This window comes from Stomoxys calcitrans, chromosome 4, assembly GCF_963082655.1.
Source record: "Stomoxys calcitrans chromosome 4, idStoCalc2.1, whole genome shotgun sequence".
In the NCBI taxonomy this organism is placed as follows: domain Eukaryota; kingdom Metazoa; phylum Arthropoda; class Insecta; order Diptera; family Muscidae; genus Stomoxys; species Stomoxys calcitrans.
The window spans coordinates 6719911-6727722 of NC_081555.1; the positions used below are offsets into that span (position 1 = coordinate 6719911).

Consider the following 7812-nt stretch of genomic DNA (forward strand, 5'->3'; position numbering starts at 1 on the left):
GCACTCTGTTCAGCTATTAGAAGGAGATCCCTCACCCATAAAGCTAAAAATTGAAATAATACATAATTCAATTGATATGCAAAATGTCTCCGCCTATTTTTTCATGCAATGTTCTTGGTATCGATATTCGAGATGGTACAAATTGAATGGAGGCCATTGTAAAGAGTAACTTTTTAGCTATTATCTTTTTGGCAACACAAGTTTACACAGCTCACGCACGTTTCTTGTTTTGTTTCACTGTCAAACATCTTCAGTTTGGTTTATAATTTAACCATGAATCGTCTTACAAACGAACAATGCTTGCAAATTATTAAATTTGTTATCCAAATTGTTCATCGCGCGCTTCTTCCATTTTATGGTCCTCTCATTTTTGGCTCAGTGGGTACGTAAATAAGCAGAATTGCGGATTTTAGAGTGAAGATCAGCCAGAAGTATTGCAAGAGCTACCATGCATCCAGAACAAGTCACAGTTTGGTGAGGTTTTTGGGCTGGTGGCATCATTGGACCGTACTTCTTCAAAGATGATGCGAATCGTAACGTAATGGTGGAGACGATATCCAACTTTTTTTGCTCAAAATGCAGGAACATGACTTGCATGACATGTGGTTTCAACAAAACGGTGCCACATGCCACACAGCACGCGCAACAATTGACTAATTGAGAGGCGAGTTCGGGACCGGTCAATTGGTCGCCTAGATCGCGCGATTTAACGCCTTTAGACTATTTTTTGTGGAGTTATATTGAAACTCGTGTCTATACCAAAAAGCCTGCTTTAAAAGACGCATTGGAAGAAAACATTAAACCATTTATTCGTGTGATACTGGCCGAGATTTTGAAAAGAGTATGCCAAAATTGGACTAAGCGGATGGACCATTTGTCAGTAAGTTTGAAGTCATCTTTAAACTTTAAATTATATGGACTGTATTAACGGTTCAAATAAAGATTTCATGCATTTTTCTGTATTTAATGTTTTCTTTTTGAAAAACTTTCCTATAGCTCTTAAAAAATCACCCTTTATTTTGTGTTCTAAACCCAGCGAAAAAATCTGAAATAGTTTTAAGTGATGGTGATTTTCTTTCAGTGCTACCGACACTTATAAGTTATTGAGCCAAGTGATGTTAAACAAAGGTGTGAAGCTTATGAAGTACTTATTTCGAATGTTAGGGGAGTCTCCCCTATTTCCTAATGGAATGCGAATTTATGAATGGTATGCCCCCCCCTCCATTCTATGTAGGTTGTAAAAACACTTCAAATAAGGCAATCCTAATTGTTATACCCTCCACCATAGGATGGGGGTATACTAAGAACATATAAAGTATATACATTCTTGATCGTCCATTCGTCTATCTGTCCGTCTGTGGACAACACGCAAACTTTCGAAGCAGTAAAGCCTTGAGCTTCAAATTTCGCACAAATACTTCCTATTAGTATAGGTCGGTTGGAATTGTAAATGAGTCATATCGGTCCATCATTTTTCCGATTTGGCCTAAATTTTGTACCTTGACGTTTTCTACGACCTGCAACATATGTGCCAAATATGGTCTGAATCGGTCCATAACCGGATATATAAACCGATCTCCCGATATTACTTCTTAAGCCTCTAGAGGGCGTAATTCTTAACCGATTTGGCTGAAATTTTGCACAGTGTCTATATCTATAACATCTAAAATACGTGTCAAATATGGTCTGAATCGGTTCATAACCGGTTATAGTTCCCATATAAACCGATCTTCCGATATTATTTTTTAAACCTCTAGAGGGCGTAATTCTTAACCGATTTAGCTGAAATTTTGCACAGTGACTTTTTCTATGGCCTCCAAGATACGTGCCATTATGGTTTAAATATGGTTTAAATCGGTTCAAACCCTGATATAGCTCCCATATAAACCGATCTACCGATTATATTTCTTGAGCCTTTAGAGAGCGTAATTCTTATCCGATTTGGCTGAAATTTTGCACAGTGCCTTTTTCTATGACCTCTGACATACGTCCGATGTATGGTGAAAATCGGTTCAAACCCTGATATAGCTCCCATATAAATCGATCTACCGATTATACTTCTGGAACCTTTAGAAAACGTACTTCTTAACCGATTTGGCTGAAATTTTGCAGTAACTTTTTCTATGACCTCTGACATACGTCCCAAGTATGTTGAAAATCGGTTCAAAAACTGATATAGCTCCCATATAAATCGATCTACCGATTATACTTCTTGAGTCTCTAGTGGGCGTAATTCTTAACCGATTTGGCTGAAATTTTGCACAGTGACGGTTTTCTATTACCTCTAAGATTTGGTCTGAATCGGTCTATAACTTGATAAAGCTTCCATGTAAACCGATCTACCGATTATACTTCTTGAGCCTTTAGAGGGCGCAATTCTTATCCGAATTGGTTTAAATTTTGCACAATGGCAATGGTCAATCCGAATATGGCCCGAATCAGTTGTTAACCTTATAAATCTCTAATACCATAGCATATGAAGAGATACCGGGCACAGAATTTGGCAAATACGATCCATGGAGGCCACCGTAGCGCAGAGCTTAGCATGTCCGCCTATGACGCTGAACGCCTGGGTTCGAATCCTGGCGAGACCATCAGAAAAAAATTTTAGCGGTGGTTTTGCCCTTCTAATGCTGGCAACATTTGTGAGGTACTATGCCAAGTAAAAACTTCTCTCCAAAGAGGTGTCGCACTGCGTCACGCAATTCGGACTCGGCTATAAAAAGGAGGCCCCTTATCATTGAGCTTAAAACTTAAATCGGCTGTACTCATTGATATGTTAAAAAATTGCCGCTGTTCCCTAGTGGAATGTTCATGGGCAAAATTTGCAATCCATGGGAACTTACCATGCTTTCACTTGTTTATATTCTTCACCATGGATCGACTTTGTTACGATCTCTGGACGATTTCTTTCTGTAATCAGAATTGGCCATAACAGATTCCTTTAGTTTTTGGTGTAGAATTGTGTCCTTTAAATGCTCAAGAAGTCAAGTGAGAAGATCGGTTAATGTGGGAGAGATATAAAATTTCAGTTCTGACGGGAATTAATTAGAAGATCAAATTATGGGGAGTTGGTTGGCCAACTTATTTAATAGTTGACAACCTTGGGTGATTTTACTTATTAATAAAATCACCATTTGGTTTTAAATCAAAATGTTTTCAAAAATTTGGTCGAAAGGTTAACCGGACTGCAGTTTCTGGGATTCTATCCCTTCATCAGCGTTATTCTTTATCAAATTACTTAGGCAATCTTCAATATTATGAGATTAGACAAAAATAGTCTAAATGAGGAATCACTATTGTTCATACCATCGAAGAAAGCTGCCAGTAGTAATTTTAGAAACATTTTGATTTCCATACAGATCCGCTATTTGTGGAGAGACTGCATATCTAGATATATTTAGTTATGAATTCGTATTCGAACCGCAATAGAAAAATACTTTCAACAAATATATAAACTTTATTAAGATATCAGCTATACGAACTCCATACTCGAATTTTTTCCAAATAGATACAAATTTACGCACTATAGGCGCCCAAGAAGTTTTATTGCAAAATTGAGTTTTAAAGGCAGTTCTATCAAACCCATCAAACCCGATTTGACCCATTTACAATTCCGAACGAAGTAAATTAATAGCAAGTGCAAAATTTCGAGTACTTGGCTAAATATTGATCAAACGACTGCTTAGTTTTTCTTGTACCAAAGTTATGATGCTTTGGATAGACAGACAGAGGTCAGGCGGACATGGCATGAAATAGTCTCAAAACAATATTTTGATGGATTTATATACACTAGCCTATAGTGGTTGGTATAAAAAAGAACTAAAAAAATTCCATCAAAATATTTTTTCCAAAATGATGTTTGAATGCCTTCTCAGTGGAGCTTAAATAAAAAATTACTTCAATATGTTAAAATTTTTTTTTAAGAATACAAAAAATACTTTGACTTTCCATACAACTTTTCAAGGGAATTAAAAATAAAATGTTTATAGGAAGAGGTAGAGAAAGAACCCCCCTACAATACAATGATCAATTAGTATGAAAATGTATTACAACAATTAATTTTAGATATTTTTCCACTTTGAAAATATTTTTTTTTTACTTTCATTTAACGTAAAGTTGCCATTTTACATTTTCTTAGGTCTTTCCGTTTTTTTAATTATTTTAAATTTTTGTATTAAATTTTAATATATTTCTTTGGTTTTTTTTTTGTGTGTTTTAACTCTATTATTATTTCCGATCTTTCATTGATTTTTTTGTTCTTTTCCTTTTTTTGATTTACGTTTATATACATATGCCACATTTCTCGCATGAGCGTATGGTTATGTATGTGTGTGTTTTTTCCTCATGCGATGATTGATAATTATTATTTCCTTCTTTATTTTTTTTTTTTGCAGTTGTTTTTGTTGTTTAAATAACTCGTACGAACTTAAAGCTGGCTAGAACTCGTGTGTTTCGTGGACTGCTTCTTTGCTACTTTTTTTTGCTTTGATTTTGTTTTTTTTTGCTTTCAATTCGCCTATTTTTAAACTTCGTATATTGCGGACTTATAGACGACGCACGCGATGAATACTTTAGCGGCCATAAGAAGTGGTACAATAAAACAGCAAAAGTACAACACCAACAACAACGACGACGACGACAAAAACTCCTCTTTTTTTATATTTACTATATAGAGTACAGAGAGGTATGATTATTTAGAAAATAAAAAGGCACAAAGACACATTTGCACTCGCACACATCACACACAAACAAACACTGGCTTAAGCCTTATAAACCAGTAGAAAAAGAAGAAGCAGCACCAGCACCAATGGCGACGACCACAACGATAACACGACTAGGACGACGTCAATATAGAACCTCCATCACCATTATCCATACCCAATAAATGCCAGGCTTTCATGCACCACACCAGGAAAAACGAAAATAGGAGATGATGAAGCAGAAGAAGCAGCAGCAGTAGAAAACTCTGGCACACACATGCTTTCGTGGAAAATCCATGGTTCATTGTTCAGTACACTCTCCCAAGTTCTAAAGAGAACCAGAGAGGAGTTTGTGCTTTTGCTGGCGTGTTTCATTTTTTTCGTAGGGTTGTGTGTGTGTGTGTGTTTGTGGTTAAAACGAAATACACGACAACACGAATACGAATTGCTATACACAACACCAACGAACTAATGGTAGATCCCGCACATACACACACAACACTTGATAACACCACCCGTATTTTGTAGATGTACGAGTATGTGCGTGTGTTTGTGAGTGTTTTTGAACTAAGAGTTCACTTTGGTGTTTTACACTTGCTGCTGCTGTTGTTGTTGGCAGGAGGAGAGTAGAGAGCAGCAGCCTGCTAGGCTACTGGCTAAGTTCGATGTGCGTGTGTTGTCATGTGTGTGTGTGTGTGTGTGAGTTAGAGTATGAGTTCTTTGGTGCGAAAAGCCAAGAGTTTAGGGGGCAAACGAAATGGGGCCATTCATCTGGGTGTTTGTATGGCTTGCTCCTCTATCAACTCAACTTTTGTGTAGAGTATAAAACTCGCACTCTTTTTCTTCTTCCTTAACATACGAATAATGTTGGTGCCAGCGTGTGTGTGTGTGTGTTTGAGAGATTGTATGGCGTTTTTTCTCTCCTTTCCTAAAACGTATACATAACCTATGAAAAGAAAAAATCGAAACCTCATTTTTCCTTGCAAAGAATTAAGTCATACGTTTTAGTCCCCATCGAAAAAAAAAAAACAAAAAGCTAAAGGAGATTTTGCAACTAAAAAGCAAAAATTTGGTCAAATTTTTTTTAATTACTGGATTTTCTGTAGAATTTTTCATTTCAATCAAATTTTGCCATAAACACCATCTCCTTATGACCTCTATTGTATACACATACCTTTACATATATATACGTAAAAAGGAAAATATATATGCATGTGTATCTGTGTACATGTAAAAAAAAAAAAAATATTTTCACACGATTTTTTCTGCTCAAAATTTTCACTTTTTCACTTTTTTCCTTATCATTTAAGAATCACAAACTTTTGTTTTTTTCTTTTTTCTATTGAATTTAAGCTGTTCACTTTATATTACATTTCCTTTTTTTATATTGCCACAAATTATCTTTAAGAAAAATTGCCTTGAAAAGATCCTTCGAGTATAGATTTTGCTTTCAAAACCACCATATAACAAAGGCTTTCATGAGTACATGAGTATACATGTGTGTATGTGTATGTGTGTGTTTCTTTCTTTTTTGACAGAATTTTTTTTTTAATTTTTCTTGTTTTCTTTTAGGTTTGCGCTGTTATTTTACCCGAAATCCGTTCGTCTCCGTGGTTCGCTTAAACTAACGTTCGTCAGCCACTTGCACCTCTAACAAACTCAAAGTTTCGTTCAGTTGGATAGGCAGGCACACACATACTCTCGCAGAACACAGTTCGTTACTTGACGAAGCACATTGGCGCCCTTCATGATACTTTGCCTCGCTCAAACCCCGCGGCAGCGCAAAACCTACAACAAGCTTATGGTGGCAGTATTGATAGTAGCAAGGCACTCGGTCATTAGGACATACAGGCAAGGGAGCAAGAAGAAGCACAAACATAGACAAACACACACACGCACCCAAACGTACACTCGCACACTCGCCTAAATAACGTTAAGTTTGGTGAAAGTCGGAAAATCGTTAAAAAAAACTTCGTTCAGTTGGCTTGGCTTTTTGACAGCTGTCAAATGTAAGGAATTTCTTTTGCTTCTGAATACCCAACCAAAACCAAGTAGAAGACGAAGAAGAAGAAGAAGCAGCAGCAGCAATTTGAGAACCTCACACACACGCATACACCAAATGTTGACTCATATTTACACATCCTCCCAAAGCGTGAAAGAGGAAAAAACAACGGATACAAATATGAAAATTAGCCATTGCTTTAAATTAGGCCAATCTCTTGCTGTCTAAACGCCAAAATTGCTTAAGGACTAGAAGGAGCACAAGCAGAAAGGGATGCAAATAACTTGAAGATTTTTCAGATTTCTACAGACTATTTTTGGCTATAAAAACCAAAAAAAAAAAGGAATTTCAAAGCTGTGTTGTTTTTTTTTTATATCCCACTTCCTTCTTGGTTCCTCTTACTAGGATGTTGTTACTATTAACTAACGTCATGTTGTCTTCTTGGTTGTCCTTATTCTTCCCACCACATTATTTCAATTATGTATAATTTTCTCAAACAAAACTGGAAAATATTTACTTGTCTTCCTTGAAGCCACTACATAGCGAACGAATGTTCGTTCATTAGCCACTGCCACTGTCGCTGACATCATAAATGGGCCAGTTTTATTTGGTTAGAGTTGTTACCTCGCATACCTACACTAACAACTATAACAAATCTCCAAACACACATTTAGCCAAACAAGGCCCTCAATCATCATATTCCTCATCATCATACTACAACGAAACGTTGGCACTATAGAAAATATTTTGTAAGTTTGTCATGCTCGTTGAGCGTACTAAGGGCATAGCTTTAAGTGTCTGCCTCTTTTTTTTTTTGATTCTTTGTTTTGTGTTTTTTTTTTTTTGTGTTGTTGTTCTCAAGTTACAACAAGACCTTATACTTGTGTAGTAAATAACGATTAAATTGTATACGCAATCATTTTGCTCTTTTTTTCGCTAGCATGGTTTCTATTTTCATTGTAAATTGTGGCGGCTTGAATGTGGGCTTTTTTTGCCATTACATTTTTAAATTGATTAGCTTTCCCCGCCTTTGTAGGGGGTAAAAAAAAAAGTCAAAATAACCTATTGACCTATATTTGGAGACTTGGCTTAAAAATTGGGTTGCTG

The 7812-nt window shown here is 36.2% G+C and overlaps 1 protein-coding gene across 1 annotated transcript in view; it reads right to left on the bottom strand.

Annotated features, from left to right (window-relative positions):
* Nucleotides 1-6359, bottom strand: part of LOC106082698 (sodium channel protein para) — a 240220-nt gene extending 233861 nt beyond the window's left edge. Inside the window, exon 1 of the mRNA XM_059367549.1 lies at nt 6295-6359. The gene's annotated coding sequence lies outside the window, so the exon portion shown is untranslated. The remainder of the gene's footprint in view (nt 1-6294) is intronic.
* Nucleotides 6360-7812: the final 1453 nt, after the last annotated feature.